Source organism: Marmota monax, unplaced genomic scaffold (assembly GCF_021218885.2).
Source record: "Marmota monax isolate L192 unplaced genomic scaffold, Marmota_monax_Labrador192_F-V1.1 WCK01_AAM20220418_F8-fsc00036, whole genome shotgun sequence".
NCBI lineage: Eukaryota > Metazoa > Chordata > Mammalia > Rodentia > Sciuridae > Marmota > Marmota monax.
In genome coordinates this window covers 9010759-9034334 of record NW_026694491.1, presented here as the reverse complement: position 1 = coordinate 9034334, position 23576 = coordinate 9010759, and the positions used below count along the sequence as shown (strand labels likewise).

The 23576-nt window shown below is 33.4% G+C and overlaps 1 long non-coding RNA gene across 1 annotated transcript; it reads left to right on the top strand.

Moving 5' to 3' along the window:
• Positions 1 to 2746: 2746 nt before the first annotated feature.
• On the top strand, positions 2747 to 22676 carry LOC131423240 (uncharacterized). The gene is made up of 3 exons (XR_009224473.1): positions 2747 to 3083; positions 17480 to 17605; positions 21333 to 22676. It is a non-coding gene; the product is annotated as an uncharacterized LOC131423240 (long non-coding RNA).
• Positions 22677 to 23576: the final 900 nt, after the last annotated feature.

Below are 23576 nucleotides of genomic sequence, written 5' to 3'. Positions count from 1 at the left end.
TCAAATTTGCATTCAACACTAAGTATATTAGTTGTACTGTAATTGTACTCACAAAGAGTACATCAATTTTCATTAACTAGTGCCAATGAATTATGTCAAATTATTGAGAAAAAGAATACAAGTGTATAGCTTAAAATGCCAGGATGTTTCAATAAATTCCTTTTATATGTTAAAAACATTGAACTGCTTAATTTGAAGTATAACAACACTTTTCTTAATATGAAAATGGAGAAAAGAAAGCACTAAAATATATAAATTTTGAGATACTTTGGAAAACTCTTATTTACTTTGTGTTTTAGTGAAGAGGACACTTGTGGCTTCACTGGAGGGATTTTTTTCTTTGTCTAATAGACAAAAAGCTAATTAAAATCATATGAATATATGATTACATATATGCACAATCATAAAAAATTAATATTTGGTTAAATGTAATATGTACATGTTGACAAAACAGACTCTCCATTAACTCAAAAGACAACAAATCCATTTCCTAAGCTAAGCATTATAGTTTGGCCAGTCTTGCTACAGACCCTAATATTGGCTATTCATCTCTGTCAATTATCTTTATAAATACTATCTTTTCCAGGATTTATGAGTAGAACAATTAAAATCCAAATGAAGCTAGGTGCATTAATTTTGCCTCATACAACATACATCACTAAAGATAAATAGCCCTTCTTGAATTAATTGGGAAAACAGAATATAAGAGAAAGTTTGCTGATAGATTCTATATTCAAACATCTTACTGCATTAAAAATAACCCTGGTGTGAGGAAATGATTAATCAATGCCACTGTTTTTGAATCTCAAATGATCCTGAGTTCAGGCAATGTTCCATCATTGTCTATTTCTGAACCCTCTAAACACACACATATACCCTGAAGTAAAGGTTATTTGAAGGTAATTGCTCAGAACTCAGAGGGCATAAACTTAAATAAATTGTTTATGACTGGCTAATATAAGAACATTTATATTTACACCTATATAAAATATAACAGGTAAGCTAGAACTAGTTGAGGTTCTTGAAGTTTCTTTGAGCCCTGAGGTTTCCAAGGAAAAAGAATAAAGGTAGAAAGAGTGCTCTATCTCCAAAGGTTTGATCCTGAAGAAGATGAAGTTGGAGAGGAGAAAGAGTGTAGGAAGTAGTTCTGGGAGCTTCCATGAGAAAAGCAAGTGATAGATTCAAATAAAGAAATTAGTAAAGAATTGTGAATATTATCACTATTCTCACTGAGGTTAAAAGTGTATTAACAAAGCTTCATAAAATATTTCAACATATGGCCGAGGTAGCATCTGCTCTGTTAAAGCTTCTCAGGTCTCTCAACACAGTCGCAGAAATATTGATTTTCTGTGTTCTTCTATAACTGTCCTATTTTATGAGCATCTTTCTTACTTATCACTAGATTGAACTCAAATTACATTAAATTTCTGTCATATAGAATCTAAAATCCTTGAGGGCAGGGACTGTGTCCTTCTCACCCTTACATCCCTTTCTCTAACATTATCACCACTGTCCCGGTACATAGCACCATGGGGACATTCAATACACACATGGTGTTTGAATGGTGAAGACACAAATGAATATATGTGTCAGACTGAGGAGATAGTGGGGAGCCAAAAGAAGTAGGTGTTGCTAATTCAAATTCTTAGTAGGTTCCCAAGGCAACAAAATTGTAGCAATTAAAAAAATATTGTACTAAAAAAAAAGAACTATAAGATGAGCTACTGGAATGATGATAAACAAAAGTCAATGCAATAATTGGTCACAGTGTCAGAGAGATGAGAGACAAGGAGAATAAATTCCCTGGCTCAAGAGTGGGCCTTTTTCAATTCCATTCTATGGTAACTCAGGGAGATTTGGGATTCTATTACTATATGTGTCAACTTCAAAGAAGAGTCAAAGATCTTTTTAGTCAGGCATCGCTCAATACCTGAGATACAGTTCTGAGTAATGTGACCTTGGGTAATTTTATCAGTGCCAATCATAGAGGGTATAAGCACAGCTGAGATAGTATAGTCTACTCCATGTGTGGGCTCAATGGTATAGTGTATTGTTCAGGCTACAAATCTGTACAGTGTGTTACTCTTTAAATATCGTAGACAATTGTGAAACAGTGGTAATCATTTGTGTTTCCAAACATAGAAAAGATTCAGCCAAAATATTATATAAAGGATAAAAAAGAGTTTCATCTGCATAAGATATTTACCACGTGTAGATCTTTCAGGCCTGGAAGTTGCTCTGAGGGGATTGGGGGTATGTGAAGATAAAATTGTGTATTCAGACTACATTAAAATTATTTTAAAAGTCCTTCAACAATTAATTAACCTTTATTTGTTGTAACATTTTGCTTTGTAAACTTTTAAAATTTTTTATTGATTAAAAATAAATAAATGACAGAAGAATGCATTACAATTTTTATTACATGTATACAGCAAATATTTTGACTCTTGTAATATCATTTAGCTTAAACTACAAGCAAATTGTACAACAGTACAAAAATGTTTTCCTTTTTTTTAACATATAGTGTTAGCCCCCCCAAACCCTTCACAAATCTGGAACAGAGGCAACCAGCATTTTAATCATCTCTGAAATGCTCTGAGCAGGACTGACAGCATGAGTCAGTACTTCAGGAATTTTAGTTTCATCCCAGGTAGGATGCTATTTGAATACTGCAAGCCAAAGTATAAGAATATTCAATCCATTTCCCAAGATATTGAATTCAGAAGCATGCTAACAATGGCTTATATATAATTATTTTAAGTCTTCCATTATATCCTCTCTAGTTTCTTCTCCTAGGAGTACTCTGATGGCACAGAAAGAATCTGTTCAGGTGTCAAGATCTCAATAGTTCAAATGTTCCTGTCATTTCCCTGTTACATGGATCCCTTCTGCTGAGTGACTGCAGCCTACTACATTTCCCACAAGGCTTTGTGACTTTTGTTCCACCCAGCCAGCTTTTTTTCCCACCCTCCCTAGAATCTGACAGGCCAGAGAAAAATCTGATTTCAAAGAGATGCTTACATTCTGTACTGATGCCATCTAGGAATGTAAATTCTCAATGTCACACTGCTAAGTGGAGAAAGGTAAGAAAAAAATGTTACAGGTCTTTACCTTTTTTAATGTTTTAAAATATTTTAAAGAGACAGAAATGTTTTATTTTTAGAAATGTCTTTGTCACTTATTTTTTGGCTCCATCTTTGCAAATCAAAGTGCAATATATTTTTTGAACGATAACTTTGGAATGCGTTCTCCAAATGTGACACCAGTAAGACTGTAAAGAATATTGAGGGGAATCCTCCATACGCCTGCAAGGACTGTGAACCCCACTACATGGATCTGAACATAAATCTTGCACAAAAAGAAAAAAAAACTCTAAGGAAAAAATTAAGCTGCTATCTTGCCTGACTGATATGCCAGGATAGCAATGCAAAGACAAATAGATACATTTAAGTGAGGCTAGAGATTTAATTCCTTCACAACTGTCATCAAAAGTATGTGTTAAGTTTCTCTTCTGAAATCATTTCCTGATAAGAAGTTATTTTCATACATTGTACATAGGAATTAATATTTCATACAAAAATATATTATTTTTTAAATTAGCTACAGCAAAATTAATCACTCTGTTAATAGCAAGTTTTTTTGAAAACTAAATCTGAATAATCCTTTTTTCCAACTAATGTAGATTGTGGTTCTATTTTAAATATATGCACTTGAAGATTATGCTTGCTTCTTTATTGCCTGGGATTGATATAAAACTGCTATATTGCAATATACCATGTATGTGGTTAATCTAGTTGCAAACCATTAAACCATTATTTAGTAATTAGCAGTGTTTCTCTGAAAGGAATGAGATGCATGCATCATTTATTTTCAATGCAGATTTGCATAATTAGAGTAATATGCAATATGATGTACAAATTAAATGCAAAATACTTAATCTACACCAGAAAGTTGTGCTCTGAAGTTGTATAACTTTCCATGTGTGGTCATTTTCCTTTTACTCCCTTCTCCCAAAGTATGAGGAAGTAATCCCATAAAGAACACTTAGAGTAAAGGGAATGGTAAGAAACAATGAAAGCTACAAAGAAGCCCTGAGTTGGTCAATAGAGTCCCACATCTCCAGGCAAGTTGAAAAACCTAATTTGTATCCTACCTGCTTTCCAAATCTCTGGTCTATGCTTTTGATAATGTGCATAATTAACAAAATGGTCCTAAGTAGCAAAAAAAAAAAAAAAAAGAAGAAGAAGTTTATATGCCTAGATTATTGAAAAAGTTGGTAGTAGAGTATGTCTAAAAAGTCAAGAGGTAGCTTTTTCCAACTTTTAATTAGAGAATCTAAGAATCTATCTTTATAAAGATTCATTTAAAAGATTCATTTACCTGGCAAGAGATCAGAGTAATATACACTTAATAGTCTTTTTTTCTATTTAGCTTCAATGTGCTATAAGAAGAAATCTTACCAGTTTATTCAGAATTTTATCATTTCATTCTACTCAAGAATTTATCACTGTCTACATTATCAGACCCAACATCATATATTTGTCCAGGCCTTCACATGCTAGCCCTTGCTTCTATGAAAACCAAAAACAAAACCAAAAAATAGTGATGATGGTGACACAAATAATAATGGCTAATAATTTTCCTAGATATTGTGCTTAACATGTCACATCATCCCATCTAATTCACCTGGGTTAAAAAATAATTGAGAAAATCGAGTCAGTCAGAAAAGCAAACATGATCAAGTGTTAGGTTTCTTAGGAACAAAGCTAACCAAATCCAAGGTTATGTGTTCTGAACCTGAGTTCTTAGCACTCCATCATCTTTCAAACATCACAATATTCCAAAATTGTGAAAAATCTCAAAAGCTTACTTGTCTCTTCTCCCTCTAAACTAATCAGAACAAATGTATCTACATATTTAAGATAGATTTAGTTATGTGTGTCTTTGTGTCCTACTTTCTTCTGTTTCCTCTCTCAAGGTGCATATGTTGTCATGTAGTTAAATATATTTTCTCTTTCAAAGCGTGAGTTACATGCCTGCCATCTCAGTCCCCTGCTATTCCATCCCACATGCATACCTCAGACTGAATTCATTTGTATTCCCATGGTGCCTAGCACAGAGATATAAAGATAATTATCTCCCAATAAATGTATTTCCTGAAAGCATTAATAGTAAAGACACAAATAATTCATTGTAAAACAAAGAATGCTGTCAGGAACACTTGATTTCTTGTTACAAAGGGTTAGTCTGCTGCCAGACATACTTCCTATGCCAGATTTTCCACCAGCAACACAATTTTCAAAAAGATTTTCATTCACTTTCAGAGTGTCCTTGGTCTATGTCCAAATTCTTTCTTAAGAGCTTCCAAATTTAATTCTAACTTCAAGAGCTCCTACTGAATACCAGCAGGATAAAGCAAGAGCAGAAATTCACCTTGCCTGGAAATGGAACCCATTTTAATCAGGAAGCCACAAAGGGGGGCTATCCTGAGGTTGCTGCTTTATCAGGAACAGCCAAATCCATCTCTCTTCTTATTTCTCTTCTCTAACATTCCTCTGGGTTCCCCTCAGGCTTGGGTCTATCCCCACCCCTGAGTGTAGTCTTGGCTTGGCTATGATACTAAATGAGAGTCCTTCTTGAGAAGGTTGTGGATTCATTACAGTTCCAGTCAAGTTTACTACACACTATTTCAATATCTTTGCCCAAATCCTAAGCTCATAACACCAACTACTGTTTTGGCTCTCTGGCTATTACTGAAAAGGCATGCATGACTGAGCTGGGGATAAGGAGGTCTGCTCTGGTCCATACGCTGTTTGGCTGGATAGCTCAGTGCCATTTCTTTGTGTCAGCCAATAATGGGCATGTAACTATCACTTTAAGGATGCCAGCTTAGATTGATTGCATAATTATATTTGTAAAAAAGATAGCATAGGATAGTGATTGAATGGACTATGGAGTCAGACTGTAAGTTCAAGTCTCATCTGTGGCACCCACAAAATGTCTGACCTTGGATCACTTATTTAACTTCTTGATATCTCAGTTCTCAGTTATAAAAAGAGGATAGTAGTAGATCTTCTTTATAAGTTTTTCAGTGGAAATTAAACTGAGTTAATATATGTCTAGAATGTAAAACAAAACAGGTATTCAACAATATAGTTAATGTTGTTTAATTGATGCTTGATGAGTGAGTAAATAAACTGATAACTTTTTGTGTAATACTTCTTTTTACTCAAATCCCTTCTCACTGAAACAGAAAATTCATGAAAGGCATATGGTTGTTATTACTCATATTTATACATACCCTGAACTTTACAAGAGGATGAAGCACTGAATGTGCATAGTGACTGCTACGTGGATCAGTAGAGGGTAAGGAAGGAAAGATTCAAAAGTTGTAGAAGTCCAAAAAGTAATGAGGGGACTATTATTTTGGTAGATATGTACCCTGACCCATTAATGTTGAAGTTACACCCATGGCAATGGCTGTCGTTGAAGTGAAAAGAGAAATTCTGAATCAAGTCATAAAGTTCTTAGAACAGAAAACGTATGAACCAAACTATGACATTGGAATGGAGATTGGTTAGATGGCTCTCATGGGTCCCATATGAGAAGGGATACCCCTCCTAGGAAGGATTTTTTTGTGAAGAAGAAGTTATGTTGTTTGGTAATCATTATGGAAACAAAGGGAAGCCAACATTTTTCATACAGTATGATGTGTGAAGTATCTATTTCAGATGACTACCTATTTTTTTTCTTTTCTCAAATGTATTAAAACAATTTTTAAAATAGAACTCTAGATTTCTTCCATTTTTTCACAAAAAATATATGTGAAATAATGATAACAGTACTATGGGCTGATCATACACCCCTGGAGTTCATGTTGAAGTCTTATCCCCCAGTTAGAAACGTTAATATGAGGTCATTAGTGTATCACCAATCTAATATAACTGATGTCCATAGAAAAAGAGGAAATTTGACAAAAAATTAGAGGATGAAAACTAAGAGAAGACACGGGGAATAGATAGTTATGTTTACTTTATGTCTGAGATAGGTCTCAGAAGCTTTCAATTCCATTGGCATCTTGATCTTGGATTTCGTAGACTTCTCTAAGATTTATTCAGAAGTAAAATCAACTTTACTCTCAAGATCATAACACACAACTATCCCATAAAGATGGCTGCAGAAGAGAGAGAGTGGATCTTTCTCATTTCTTCTGTAAAGTCAGATATGACAAAGAAGAGAAATTAAGTGTATCTATCCAAAGGGGCTTTTCATTCTCCCTGTGGTCAATCAGGCTACAAAGCCAAAGTGTCTATGCACAGGGAATGGATGAACTGGCAAGAGAAGAGATAATGTTGAACCTGTCTGCTCTCTTAGCAATTGGCAAAGCAGGGCTGTGGCTATTTTCCATGGGTTGGCATCCCATAGGGCAGCTGGACTTTAGCATGTTTGCTTGAATTGAGTACATTTGATACCAGCTGTAAGAGGCTGAGGTGTGTGTTGCTGGTGGTAGAAGATGAAGCAACAAAAGAGGCAGCATTAGAGTTACATCCCCCAAATATGAGGTTCTATAGTTAGAGGGCTCATAATTGCCACATGAAAGCCTCATACCAAAGCCTGATAATATACAGAATTTGGATGCCCACCACCCAGAAGATACCAGCTGCCAAGCAATATTTGCCAGAAAAGTGACAACAAATCCAAGTTGGGAAAGATGAAACCTATTTCTTTGCCTCTTGTTTCCAACAATTTGAATGAGCTTGTAGTGAGTATAGGAAAAAAGGAGAGCTATAGGGCTATGAATCAGATATAAGATAGGAGCTTTAAACTATAACATTAAGAGAGAAAATGATCAGAAAATTAAGAATGCTTTCCAATAAAGTTTTAAGAAGCCAAAACTGAATTAAACAGAAAACAGATCAGAGAAAAACAGCATTTTTATATCACAGATACAAGACTACTTAACATACTACTACAGTTTATTAGTTTATTATGTTCATTCCATAGGACTCCATTGTTACCCATGTATCCACATTCTTTAAGAACAGTGTCTTCACCTAATAGAGTAGGGTGACCAAAGCATTTTGCATTTTAGGTGACAGTTGTGAATACTGGAAAAATAGAGGGAGAAGTCAGCTTTCATACTCTAAGAATATTCAGGTTAAAACCCCAGTATTCATGAACATGATGGGCTTCATCTACTCCTGTGGTCAACTGTCTATTCAAAGTCCCAAATGAAGTTTACAGAGTTCTCCTGGTAGTCTCTGTTGGTTTGGAGACTTCAGTCTTCCGTGTTGAAACTGGACTGAAATGAAGAGTAAATAAATCTTGAAGACAACTGTGCTCAGGTAGTTAAAAGGAGGTTCTATCATATCAAGATACTTCTTCCTTACAGTGGTGATCAGTGGAGCATTCTGAGGAAGGACAAAATCAAGTTTCTGTCTTACATAAATATCATCAAAGATGCCAGACAATTATATCTGTATCTGTCTATCTATCTATCTATGCACCTTCCAGGTGGTTCAATATTTGTTTAATGAAGAGACTTCACCTGATGGTAGAAATGTGAGGGAAAATGTAAAAAGGGCACATGGACAAGGTAGTGGTAGAGACTGGTGGCTACCTTAAGAGAGTGTGACATCAAGGGAAGAACACTCAGCAGTCCTGATAGGAACCAGGGAATCTTTACTCATTTTGCAGAGCCATCTATAGCCAGTCACTGGACACCAACTCCAGAACATCCAACCAAGAGAGGTGACACCAAAGGCCAGTTAAGCAAAAGGTACTTGCCTCCCTCTCCTCTTCCTCAGCATTTTGAATTTCCTCGTAACTGATTCTTGCATAAAAATGGTTCTGACTAGTGAAAAAATATGAGGGAAGAACCTGTGGAAGTAATTAATATTTTACTCAGTTTTTCAACCCAATTTTTTTATTCATGTGTATTAATTTTACAGAATGGTGAGTTTCATTGCGGGATATTGTTACATTCATGAAACGTAATTTGATTGATTTCTCTCCACAATACCTCCCTATCTCCTTCTACGTATTTATCCAAAATCTTTAGATGAAAAAAAAATTTGCAGTGCTAATTTCAACTCTCTCTCTCTCTCTCTCTCTCTCTCTCTCTCTCTATATATATATATATATATATATATATATATATATATATATATCTCAACTGCAAACTTTGATTTCTCAAGCTGGTATTTATAAGATAAGATAACTTTTATCTTTATTTTTAATGGCTTTCAGTGTTTATTTTTTTTTTCAATAATCCCTTTTAAGTGTTATATAGAAGTACAGACAGATAAATGAAAGTGAGGTTTCTTTTCTTCTCAGAACTGTCCTGTTTTCTTCTCAGAACAATCCGAATGCTCCAATTTGGGGTGAATGACAGTATGTGTACTGACGTGACTGGCAAACAGAGAAAGGACTCTGAGATAAGGCTTGTATACAGAGCCTTCATAATGGAAGAAAATATACTCAGTTCTGGTATCAGGAAATTCCCATTTCAATTTCGTTTATATTTTACTTATTTTTTTAGCATATAGTCTATCTTCTCAGTTAAATAAAATAAAGAGGTAGGTTTGGAAAACTTCTAGAATACTTTCTAAATATGAGCATCTAACACTATTATTGATTGAAAGAAGGACCTCATTGACCAGTAGATAATTCTTCAGTTCATTGTAATGTTCCTTTACAGTGCATTGTATTTCACAATGAAATGCAAAGTTGTATCAAAATAGAGTGAGACCTAAAACTAAATATAATATTTTAAAGTTTTATAGGACAGTACATTACAAAGCTGTGACTAAAACAAAATTCCATGATGGCAAGAACTTATTCTTTATATTACTCTATTGGCAGTGTGCAGTGCATAGTGACAAAAAAATAATCAAGTGATTATTGGCTGAAATAAAATAATTTTTTAAAGTGAAAAAAAAGTTTGTTAAAAAAATTTAAAAACACCTTTCAGCTTTCTATGATCCTATGCCATTTCCACCCTACAAGGGTCCAGGCTAATAGAGACACCATACAAAAAGTTCCAGAGCAGTCTCTGACCCAGAGTTTAGACAGCAAGACACAAGGCCAAGGCACCCTGCTCCAGGATTGACCAATAAAGTCATATATTGAAGTCTAAATCTTCTTTAGTTTATTTTGTTCTCGTTACTGGAGTTTAAACCCAGAAACCCTCTATCACACAGTCACACACCAAGACCTTTTTTATTTGGAGAAGAATCTCATTAAATTGCTGAGGCTGGCCTTAATCTTGTTATCCTCCTGCTTCAGCTTCCTGAGTCACTGGGATTAAAGGTGTGTACCACCATGCCCAGCCCCACTCATTTTTGATACCAGACTGCATAGGACCATCTAATCTCAGTGCTGAACAGTAGGTATTAACTAAAGCTGATACTGTTTTGCTGACAATTAGTCTGTAAATCCTACTTCAGTGTTTTCTGCCACTTTACTGTTATAAGTACAGTAAGAATCAGGTATCTGCCTAAAATATTGCCTTGTGTTCTAATTTAAAAGAGCCTCTGGCTTCCACCAGGTCCCCATAGTGGACCTAAGTGTATTTTTCCGATTCTCATAATTACAAAGAATTCCTTTACTTAAATTCCAATTCAAAGGCACTGTCCATTATCAGCATTTTCCTTCATACACTATCCATCTTCTCTACCTAGAATTCTAAATAGTGCACACTAGATTTCCTACCCTATTCCTTAGTTTTGAAGCTACTTTGTACATTCCCCTTTCTGCCTTGCTCCTCTGATGGAAACTGCACTTAGAATGGCCCTGACATGCACACTTGCCTGAAACTTCCTTGGCTTGGTATAAATAAATCCTCATCTCTGCCAAGTTGTTCTGAGTTATAATAATAAGACATTGATTTCACCTATGGAAGCACTGTTTTCCATTTTGGATACATGAGAACATGGTCTGACAAGAATAATAAGTATTTAGTGTCTAAATTTTAAAATTAGCCACTTTTCTAAGTGCCATTATAGAAATTTGAATTTTGCCACAAAGAAGTTTTGCATCGTACTATTTTTGAAACATATCAAGAAAGAAAAGTTAGATTCACCCCTAATCTTACTCTTTAAAATAATATCATAAAAAGAATTTGTCTTCACTTTTCCAACTCTACTTCCCAGTGAAAATAATTGTTTGTATTTACTGAGTGCTTACCATGTTCCAGAAATTCTTCCATACTCTCAGAATACAAAAGTGAAAAAATAAATGATATGCCTTTATGGAGCTTATATTTCAATGGAAAACATAAAAGCAAAAGAAAATTGAGTGAAAAAATAATGGGAAGTCATAGGCAGAAAAATCCCATGGAGCAGGAATTGCAAATGTTGGGGAAATACATACTGGTGTATTAGTTTGAGTGAGCAGGGAAAATTTATAGAGGAATTAGTAAATCAATCTATGCAGATCTTTAAAAAGGAAGGAAGATGCAAGATCAGGATCCATAACTTTGAGTTGGAAATGTGATTAGCATGTGTAAGGACAGCAAGAAGACTTGTGTGTAGAGGGAAATGATCAAATTTCCAGATAAGTGTGGCCCACCAGTGGTATAATATCAATTATGAAAAGTAATGTGTTTTTTATAGACCAAAAAAATACATATCTTCCCTTAGTTTTAGAGGGTTATTTGGGGGCATGTTTGTAGAAAGAATGGGGAAAAGGTGAATCAGTGAGACCTCAAAACTTTGCAATAATTCAGGCCAGCCATGAGTGCTAGCAGAGTGATTTATTTTGGGATAGAATTTGAAGGTGAAGCCAACAGGATTTGCTAATAACTTAGATTTGTGGTCTGGAACAAAGAAGGAATTCCAGAATGTCTCCAAATATTAAAAACCAAGGAATAGGAAAGATACAGTTGTCATAAAGTAAGATACAGGAAGACTGTTGGAAAAGTTTGGAATGATGTTAGAATCAGGAGTTCAACTTGAGGCCTGGTAATTTGAGAATGATTATAGGTCACTCATATGGAGATGTAAGTAGGCTGTGGAATATAAATTTGGAGTCAAGAAAAAGATGCAGAATGCAGATGTAAATTTGAGGGTCATCAACATATAGATGGTTTTTAAAAACAGAATGAATGAAGTCACCCAAGAATAGACTGTAGATGAGATGAGAACAGATCCAAGAACCAAGCTATGACTGACCTGAAGTTTAAAGGGCTAGAGAACAGAGACACCAGCAAAAGAAAAGAGGAATAAGAAGCTTGAGAAGTAAGAAGAAAACTAGGTGAATGTGTTGCCTGAGGCTCAGGGTAATAAAAATATACTATATATAAATATATATATATATATATATATATATATATATATATATATATAATACTTCTACTTTATAAAACCGGAACATACTACACCTAAATATCTAAAAGCAGTTTTTAAAAATTAAGCACTCTGGAAGAGATCTTTGTATATTTGTAAGACTGAAGATATTTCAGTTTTAACTGTTTGAAAAATATTTGCGATACCTTTTCTATTTTCAACTTTTATAATAAAAGTAAAATATTATGAGTAAACTTTTAAAAGTATGCAGCACAATGAAAATGTTGGCTTTGTGTGGGGGGCAGGTGTATGTTTAATTCTTTTTTTTATTGCTTTTGTTTGTTTTTTTGCAGTGCTAGGACCTCTGTACAGGGTAGGTAAGTGCTCTGCTACTGAGCTCCATCACCAGCTCTGATTGTGTATTTAGAGGAGTAAAGTAGTCAGCAAAAATTCTCCTCATAAGATTAATAAATAAAAATAAAATAAGGGAGTAGGAACCAAATAGGAAAAATTTCATATTGCTCTCACCACTTTGCCATCTCAATTTAAATATCAGCAGGTGCTAATTCTCTTTCATTAGGATGAAGAAGTAATCTTTGAATAGAGCAAAACTTTTTATGAAATAATATTGTGAAGACAGCTGACAGTTTCTGCTCTTTTTTTAACATATAAAAAGTTCTGTTTTTTTTTCCCCCCTAGTACTCTAACATCTGTTCAGTTGACAAAGACAAATTCTATGGCATTTCTTTCAAATCACCTATGTAAGAGCTCAATGAGTTTGGAGAGATGAAAAATAAACAATTTAACAGTAGCTACCCATGTGCTACTATTAGCACATGTAAATCAGCAACAATATGGTGTATTATTTCACTCCAGCTGGATAAACAATGAAAGAATTGATGGCATTCTGTTAGAAGTGAGGAATAGACCATCCTCTAAAGACTGATCTCAAAGCCCCTCAGATTTTTCTCATATGAGGGCACATCTTAAACATTAAATTAGTTATCCCACAAGACATTTCCTGTATGTAATACAGAGACACATTTCCTGAATGCTGACTGCATACTGGAAGCTGTAATGGACAGTTTGTACTTTGTGTATTGTTTCAGATTATTGACTTGTGCTCCGTTTTCAGTGTTTGGCATTTTAGATTTTTTATGTAAATTTTAATTATCATTTAATGTGAAGTTGAGAGAAGGCACAGTGTCCTACAGAATGCCTGCCTACGAAGTGAAGAGGTTTTGAGGCTTATCTGAAATCAAAGTCACTACTACTCGTTGCTGACTCTATATGCCCATATTTCCTCTAAAACACTGTAACGGTTATTAGATTGGGCCGTAAAAAATTGAGAGTATATTGAAAACACATAAAAAAAGCACTCTCATAGAGAAAGGCAAGGTCATAGCTGTAAAGAACCCAGAGTCTTAACTTTTATAATAGTCTACTCTAAGTTCTTATACAAAACTATACTGTTCCAGCTCTATAAAATTTAAAAGGCAATGGGAATCAGGGAAAATCCCTATTTAAACTTTCAAGTGATTTCCAAATTTTGACATTTCCATATAGTGTTCTGAATCCAATTATAAATAATTGGTTAAATATATTAATCAGAGAACAGAATTTTGAGTTCGAAATAAAGAAGTCTCTTAGGTCCATCACCAACTATGTAGATGTTGATCATCAATCACAAGATGATGGGTCTTAAGAGCCCTTAAAAACCAATTAGAACAATGGTTCAAACTACATCTTCTTTTGTTAAATTTGAAAATGCAGTGCACCCTCCCCCCACTGAAAATGGTAATTTCTCCATGGGGTATTTGACACTTTTTATTAATAATTACTGGAACATTTTTTAAAATTAAATCTAGCAAAGAAGTCATCAAATTCTGATATACATAATTTAAATCAGCAACTATAAGAAGAGAATATTAAATATGTAATATTGAACTATATCCTAGACATTTTGACCTCCCTGAAAGGGAATGAAATTGAACAAATTATTTTATATTCATGTGTGAATATGACATAATGAATCCCATTATTATGTATAACTATAAGGTACCAATACATTTTTAGTTAAATTATTTAGATTAACCCCTTGATTTTAGACATGATCAAAGTCATGATGAGGTGTGCTGTCTTGACAAATGAATACTTCACTACTTACAAGTGGAGAGTTCAAGGCCACATAGGCTGTCCAGTTTTGCAGTTCATCAAAAGAGTGTCTGTTGGCATTACTTCCTAGATTTATATTGTCCAATTAAGATTCTACACTATTCGGGTTTCCTTTTGTATACTCTATCAGTTGAGATTGCTGTTAGATGCTCTGCTGTCTTTATCTTCTAACTTTTATCTCCAAGATTTCAAAGAGTTGTTTCAACTCTTAAGTATTGAGACTTAACTTAGGAGTGCAGCAAGAAGGTGAAGTGTAATAAATCATTTTATACCTATTAACCTAGAAATATATCATTCAACTATCCCTCAACTACCCCTTACTGAAAAGGAGTTAAGAAAAATATTTGTTTATCAAGAAACATTGCAACCTCAGAGAAAATCCAATGCATTTCTGAATACCTACCATGAAGTAGATTGTGAACAACCAGCAGGATCTGGCCCATAGCCATATCCATGGTGGTGGTATGAATGGATAGTTGCACCAATTGTCAAGTGCAGCTCCATTAACCAGATACATTACTATGTCAACTTCAAGTTATAAAACATTTTTCATAGTTTTATTTTCCCAGTGTCTTAATCCATTTTGTGTTTCTGTAACAGAACCCAGTGATTCATAATGAGAAGAATTTAATTTTATTACAATTCTGGACTTTGGGTATTCCAAGGTCAGGGCACCTTATCTGGTAAGAGACTTCTTGCTATGACAGATGATGGGAGAGAAAGGGGGCAAGAGGGGACCATGATCACACTTCAGTAGTGCCATAAAACCTGCTTGTGAGTGTGTAGAACTCTTGACCCAACACTTCAACCACAATACAAACTCAATTGCAACATGAATCTTGAAGGGATGAGCATTTAAATCACAGCACCTACTTAATAATCCTTTTAGCACTTATTACGTTTTCATTTTAAACTCAAATTTCTACTGGTAAATTATTTTGGTTTCTTTTCAAATATTAAAAATTGATAAATGGTATTCTATAATGATGTAATCATTTTTTAAATTAAACATTCTTGTCTAGTTGTGACCCATTTGAGTTGGCCATATGTAATGATATATGAATTATGAATCTACATAGTATCTTGAAAAATCTTTCTAAAACTGGAAGGCAAGATATAATGTAACTCTTATAATCCATTTATTTTATCTATTTGAGATATTCTCTCCCCCAAAAATAACCCAGTCCTTCTGGCACTTCCCCCAGTAGTCTTTTTGGAAAACAGTTAAATACTTACATTGTAACCCTGGGAGAGGACTTGTCTTACTTCCTGGGCTTTTACTGATCACCTGTCATAATTTCCACATTCCTCTACCTGTTTTCGTTTACTACTATTTTCTAGAACTGCTTTTTCTCCTCTACTGACCAAGAGAGTCATAGATTCTGCCCTGTTAGTCATAGTATTGTATGGATTCTAGGAAGATTTTTCTTTTCTGACACATAAAATGTTACCAAGGACTATGTCATTTACCTGATTATATGTTTAGTCATTCATTTTTCCAAATGCTACCTACAAACATAAGTTATTTTGAATCTGCCTTACTCAAATAAGATATCTATTCAAGTTGTTTTTAAGTTTTGTTTTAATTTTAATTGACAAAAAAATGTGTATATTTATGGTATACAATGTGATGTTTGATTGATGATTATGTCAATGCTAATGAATAGACTCTGCTTTAAAGTAAAATAAGAAAATAGTTTATTCTGATCCAAGTTATCAGTGACCTAAGTCCAGTAACACGGATTCAAATTGTCCTTAACCAGTATTTTGAAGGGAAAAAAGTTTAACTACATTTACAGACAGAGAGCAAAGGTAATTGTAAATCAATGCATTCCACAGATAGGTTGGTGGTGACATTATAAGTGGGTGAAGGTAAAGCTCAGAAGTTTTGACTGCTGAACCGAGATGGTATCTTGTTGCACTCTTTGTGAGAAGATTGGTCACATCAGGGGTCTGTTCTTTGTCAAGCTGTGGATGGTTAATGAAGTCTAACATACATCCTGGAAAGTTTACCCAATAGTCATGAGAATGTTACTCGAAATACACAGTCAGGAGTAGGGTTTTTCCCCTAGAGGCCTGAAGTATCCTTATCTCATAGGTCCCCCAGTGCTTGACTGTTATTTGATCTCCTTTGGAAACATTTTCCATCTGTTACTGGCTTGAAGGGATCTATTGTAATTTGGTTTCTCCAGAAATGCTTCATTTCACACATACATTGTGGAATGATCACATAGAGCTAATTGACATATTAGTCATCTTGAATGCTATTTATTTATGTTAAAACAAATATTAAATACCCTCTTTGAGCTTGAAACATACATTATTACTAACTACAGTCACCATGGACTTAAGAACAGTGTGTGCATAAAATAAGCCATGGATAGAGAAACAAATATCTCATGGTCTTACTTATTCATATATATGTATAACTGTAGCAATATATATTTTATTCTGCATATCTATAGCAATATATATTTTATTATATATATACCAATAAAATGTTATAAAAATAGACATAAATATATTTTAATTACATATATTAATATAAAATTAATATATTTTAAATGTGTATATCTTAAAAATATATATTAAAATATTTTACAGATATAAGATATAATATTTTATATATATATATAAAACTCATAGAGGTAGAGATTAGAATGTTGATAACCAGAGGTTGGAGATGGAAGATAGATAGATGGAAAAAGATATATAGTCACAGGTTTCAGAGTTTTCAGTTAGGCACAAGGAGTATGTTCTGGTGATATGTAATTAATTATTATTGGCACTTGTGATGTACATTAATTGTGGTGAGTTCATACTATGTCACATTGGGTAGTTTGTGGACTTATTAATCCATCTTTGTCCAAATTTCAGTATAAATAAGATCATCAATTTTCCCTCAATTTTATGTTTTGTTTTGTTTGGTTTGGTTTGGTGGGGTGGCTACCAGGCATCAAACTCAGGGACACTCAAACACTGAGGCATATCTCAGCCCTATTTTGTATTTTATTTAGAGAAAGTGTTTCACTGCGTTGCTTAGCTCCTTACTGTTGCTGAAGCTGACTTTGAACTTGTGATCCTCCTAACTCAGCCTCCTGAGCCACTGGGATTCCAGATGTGCACTACCGCACCCAGCAATTGTAAGTTTCTAATGGACTTCCTAATCATATTTTCCCATACTCTTTGCTTAACAATCACACCAATCTGTTTCTAAGGAAAGAAAACTAATTTGTTTATCTCTCATAACCTAGATAAGCTTAGATATAAATGTATTGTGAATAGATCAATTCTCAATATTTACAATTCTTATGAAAGACATGCTTGCCGCAGCCCGGCTGGCTGGGCAAAATAGCCTTGGGGGGGGGGGGTGACGAACAACTTGTGTATGTTGATACAGCAGGAGTGGAAGCCATTTATTGCAGGACAGGAGCAGTATTTATACATTCCACACAGCTTATCTAATTAGCATAAACTAGATACATCAGTCAACCAATAAGGAATCTCCACACTTAATGGCTCGCTCGTGTTACTTCACAAACCACTCCCTCTGGCATTTTGCCAGGCGCCATCCACACTTGTTTACAGACTCTAATATTTGCTAGGTGCCATCCTGACTTGTTTACAGACTCTAACACATGCTCAGAAGTTCTAAAAGAAGATGAACTTTAATTTATTAGAATGAGCTCATTCTGAAATGGAAAAATCATGATATCCTTCAATTTCATAATCACAGTCATTTCAATAGGAAAGAAGAAAACAAGCAATTATTACCAACACTATTAGATTTACACACACATTGATACACTGCACATGACAATGAAATTTTATATTTTAAAGTGAAAAATAAAACTTTCAAAGCACTTAGAAGTCTGATTGCACAGATTGAACTCCAGCCCCTTACTCTTATCAGCTATCATCTTGGTATAGCAGCTTTTAATACAACACCAGAGGGGAAAAAATCTCACAATCTATTGAATCTTATATTCTTTCAAATGGGATTTCATTTCCAAGCATTGTAAATAACTGATATTTGCTGGCTCTATATGTCAGTATTCTCACCTGTAAGAAGGATATGATCATAGTGTTTATCTGTGGGGCTTCTGTGAGGGTCAAATGAGATAATGTGTGTGACAAGTTTATTAAAGGCCTTAGAATATAGTATTTGCTTACTTATTAAATGTTGTTTGTAAATATTGTTATGATTCTCAGCAAATGGTCATTCCTTTATAAATAAAACGTAAATAAGCCATAAGGTTTAATATTTCCCAGTTTGTCTTCATATCATTTACAACTTTTTCTTCATTTGTATTTGGTCCATAATTTCACAGCAAAATTTCTGGCTCTGATTTAGGTTAAACATGATTAGGGATGCAAACATCAATTATAAATGTCATTTGTGTGTTTATACAAACCAATCTGCTGTATTTCATGGGACTTCCATGCTAGCCACATATGTGTATGAAAAAATTAAGAATATCTACCTAATCTTTAAACCTAAATATTTTGCATGTATACACCCCCCCCAAAACACACACACGCTTACCTGTAAATAATTTTAATGAAAAAAAATTAAACTGACAGAAAATGCCATATAATAAAATGTGTAGAGGGCTCCTATGAGGTGAAAATGGTTTGTGCTATCAACATTACAAATGCCCTCTTTTCCCCAGAGTTTGCTAACATTTATGACTGGTGCTAAACTGTTTAGGATTTTAGGTAGCCCTCAAATAATTTGTTCTCCATCCCCCAGCTTTTGCTATGTACTATTCATCTACCTCTGAAACAGATCTGTTTTTTAGCTAAATTGAATGGGGTATAATATGGATAAATCAGGTGAGCATTAAAAACTATGGAATATAAAGAGATATTTGTTAATATTTGACACTATTAAATTTTATAATATATCCATTAAGTAATCTTTATATAAATAATAAAAATTGTGGAGGAAAAATACATACATGAATCCTTTTTTATGTACTTTATTATGCTCAGAGAAATCAGAATTATATCCAATGTATTCACACAATCTCTGAATGAAAGCAATTTAGTCATTGGGATATGTGAGCACTAATTTTCATTGCATGCAGTAATAAAGAAATGAAAAAACCCACCTGTGCAATGCCTCATGACAAGGTAATTTTTATTGCATTATTGATATCATTTTCTTATTCACACTAAACTAGAGAAACTTAAATTTTATTGATCCGAAAAAGTATTGATTTCACATATTAAATAAACAACAGCAAGTATTAAATCAAGATATCATATATTTCTAATCACTTTTATTAATAATTATATTAACTCCATTGTTAATAATAATAATTATTTTAACTCCATTGTATAAAAGGTCAATATTTTATCTATATTGTAGAGATGTTAGAAATATGTAAATTCCAAATACTTACAATGGTCCCCCAGAATAATAAATATAGTTTCAACAAACTATCTTGAATTATGCATTGTTAATTAGAATAAAAGAAAAACAAGGAATCTTAGTCTTCATTTGGTAGTAAGAAAGTTAATAAATGACTTTTCCTTTCTAAATTATACTAATCACATAAATTAAAACTATTTTAACAATCTGTGCAGAATAAAGATGCAGACAAAATCTATTATTAAAATTCTATAGCTCACATAAATTAGTCATCAAATAAGGAAACTAGGGTATACTAATTTGGAAAGTGAATTTAAAAATGAGCATGTAAAGCAATTGCTATTACTACTCCAAAATCTTAAGATATGTTTGAAGACCTTGACTCTATATCATAAGTAACCTAATAAACTCAAGAAATTTCAGATGAATAAATATAACAGGCATGACACATCATTTTAGAATAATTATTGAAACTATGAACAATTTTAAATATCACAAATTATGTCGTGTTTTAAATGTTTTAAAAATAAAAGTGATTTTTAATAAATAAGATTATTGTACAGGCCAGTGTTATTTTTCAAAGATATAAAAAATATAAACTTCTTTATAAGATAAAGCTGTTTCTTTTCTGTTGTAATATTGTTGTCAAAACCATAAAATATTAAAACCATTTAGGGAAAAATTAGAACTTTGCCATGAATTATTCCGTTTTCAAGTAATTATTCTTTTTTGGAATGACTCAGTGTTAGAAAAGCAACCTGCAAGTACCTAAACTAAAAAATCAAAAAGAATATGCAGAGGCAATAAATCACCATACATGATATGACAGAGATGCATTTATATTTGCATGAATAGTATTTTAAAGTAAATCTCAGTTCCATCAGTTCTGAGAGTTTTCTCCTAGAGTTAAAACTAATTACTTAAATATTATGACTCCAAATCTAGTTTATTCAGCTAGAAATTATATGGTCTAAAGGCATATATAGATCTAAATGTATATATATATATATATATATATATATATATATATATATATATTATACAAAATGTTGTTCTAAATTACCAGTTTCCTTTTACCTATTACACAATTTAATATGCTATTGAAAACAAAGTATGAAATATAGTAATCAAAAAAATCTTTTTTATTAGAAAAAATCTCATTGACTCTTAAAGATTAAGAAAAAAATAGAATAAAGAAAATAAACAAATTTATATGCCAAGTTCTTTCTCAGACATTACAAAGTCCCTATAGAGTAAATGGACACCTAAACATAATAACATCACCATAAAATCTTTATTAAAACTGAATGGCATTCTGTTACTGAGAAAAATGAGATACCACTAAAGTTCAGTTCTATCTGTTGTACTGAACAGAGAAACCATTTACAAGATACAATGAAACAAGAATCTCTTTAAAAATACATGAAGGGCAAATGTGTTTTCTTTATGAGCTTCACAAATTTGATGCACATTCTAATTTCTTTCTATTGTAGCTTCCAGGGTTCCATTGATCTTATGGCGTGGGAGGACTCTTACCATGTGAGTCTTTTACCAGGAGCTATATGACAGCATTAATTAAGTTATGCTTTGGGAAAATGAAAGCAAACAAGATGCATATTTTCTGTTTTGCCAATAACGTGTAGGAATTCTTAGCACATTAATCAATTTGATTTTTTCTGTTTTCTTTTTTGCTATTTCCTCCCTTCCTCCCCCCTTTACCCTCCCTCTCTTCTTACTTTCCTTCCTTCCTTCTTTCCTCCTTCTTATTTTGCTTTAGGGATAGATTCTACCTTAGTAAGACCAAGCTTAGTTAGAAGGAGCAGCAATTAGATATGGATTCCCTACAACCTCTCATTTACAGAGACATTATATAAAAACACGTAAACCTGGTGTGGTGGTACATACCTGAAATCCCAGCAGCTTGGGAGGCTGAGGCAGGAGGATTTGAGTTCAAAGCCAGCCCCAGAAACAGCGAGGCACTAAGCAATTCAGTGGGACCCTGTATCTAAATAAAATACAAAACATGGCTGGGATGTGGCTCAGTGGTGGAGTGCCCCTGAGTTCAATCCCCATTACCAAATAAATAAATAAATAGAAAAGAAAAAGAAAAACACCCGTAACAAAAGGAAGCTTTGAAAACCATTGGAGCTTATGAGCAGCTCTCTTTAATGATTTGTTTTTGTTACGCAAATGTGTTTTATTTTCTCTGTGATTTGCTGGAAGGAAAACAACTGTTCTTCATGTATAAGTCTCTTAATTTGTGAAGGATCATTTAGAGGCACTGTTTTAAGGATGATGAGTTCTCTTTTCATGATTTCCTAACATTGTGGTTCTACTCTTCCCTTTATTACAAGGAGCTTTAACTTTATTTGCCAAATTGCCTTTCTTCAGATATATATGTATATGCAACAAACATTTATTTAAGTTCACAGGTTTTCAGAAAATGATTTGTGCAAAAGGTTACAAGGTTCAGAGCCAAACTTTTTCCAAATGGTGTTTAGTCTTTATCTGCCTCATGCATCTTGTGCCTAGCTCCTTCCCACATCCAAAGGTTTGTCCACAGTACTGTTTTACTCTGACTTTCCTTTTGATAGTTGTTTGTCCTTTTACATCCCTATCATTACTTCATATTCAATATTCTTTTTTTTTCTTTTTTAAAAATTTTTTATTGTTGGCTGTTCAAAACATTACATAGTTCTTGATATATCATATTTCACACTTTGATTCAAGTGGGTTCATCACATGTGTTTCCCCTCCTCTTCCTCCTTATCCTCCCTAGTCTCTCTCAGGTGAACTAAAACGTGTGTGTGTGTGTGTGTGTGTGTGTGCGCGCGCGCGCGCACACGCGCATTTGTTCCACTATGCTAATTATATCAGCATCAAAAACCCTGTCACATTTTATTTTTCAATTATATGTATGACCCCTAGTTAGGTTATGAGTTCCAAGATGATAGGAGTTATACCTTGATCATTCTTTTTTTAAATAAATATATTTATTATAATCATTATTGTTCTTACCAAGGAATATATGCAACAAAATTGTTTCCTTAAATTTCCCTCTACTTCTTCCTCCCTGAACTATGCAAATAAATACTATACATATTCCATTCTGTGATTATATCAAGAAATTTTTTTGTGTGTGTGCCAACTGTGAGGGCAGGCACTGCTCTTGGTGATATTTGCATAGTACTGAACTAAACAGAATCTGTCTTCTAGGAACCTCCAATTTAGTGGAAAAGATATGTTGTTCTTGGGGACAAACTCATTATTATATCTGGAAAGAAAAAAAGGCTTTTGCAATATCAAGTATATTCAACATTAAAATTATGCGTAACTATATTATCAGTGGGATTTAAAGAAAAAAAGCAAATAATTCATATTGTTAAACTTGTATTAATAAAATGTTTCAATCATCAAAACAAATTGAATTATTTTTTTCCTATATCTAATTACTTTTGTCCAAGTAATGCAGCATTTTGTTAACTTCTTATTTATGTTATGACTTTTTAGTATGGATATTTGTATTTCCTGGAGTTTCCAATTGCCCTTGGTTTTATCTTGTTTCTTGATGGTCAATATCACAAGAAACAATTATCTTCAATGTCTCATCAAATTAATCTACTGCTAAGTAACACTGTATGTTAGGAGGACAAAATTAGGCAGACTTCTTAAGTTTTAGAAAGGTAATAATCCCAAGATATTCTTTAGTTGCATTTGGGGGTTTTACATAGTTTATT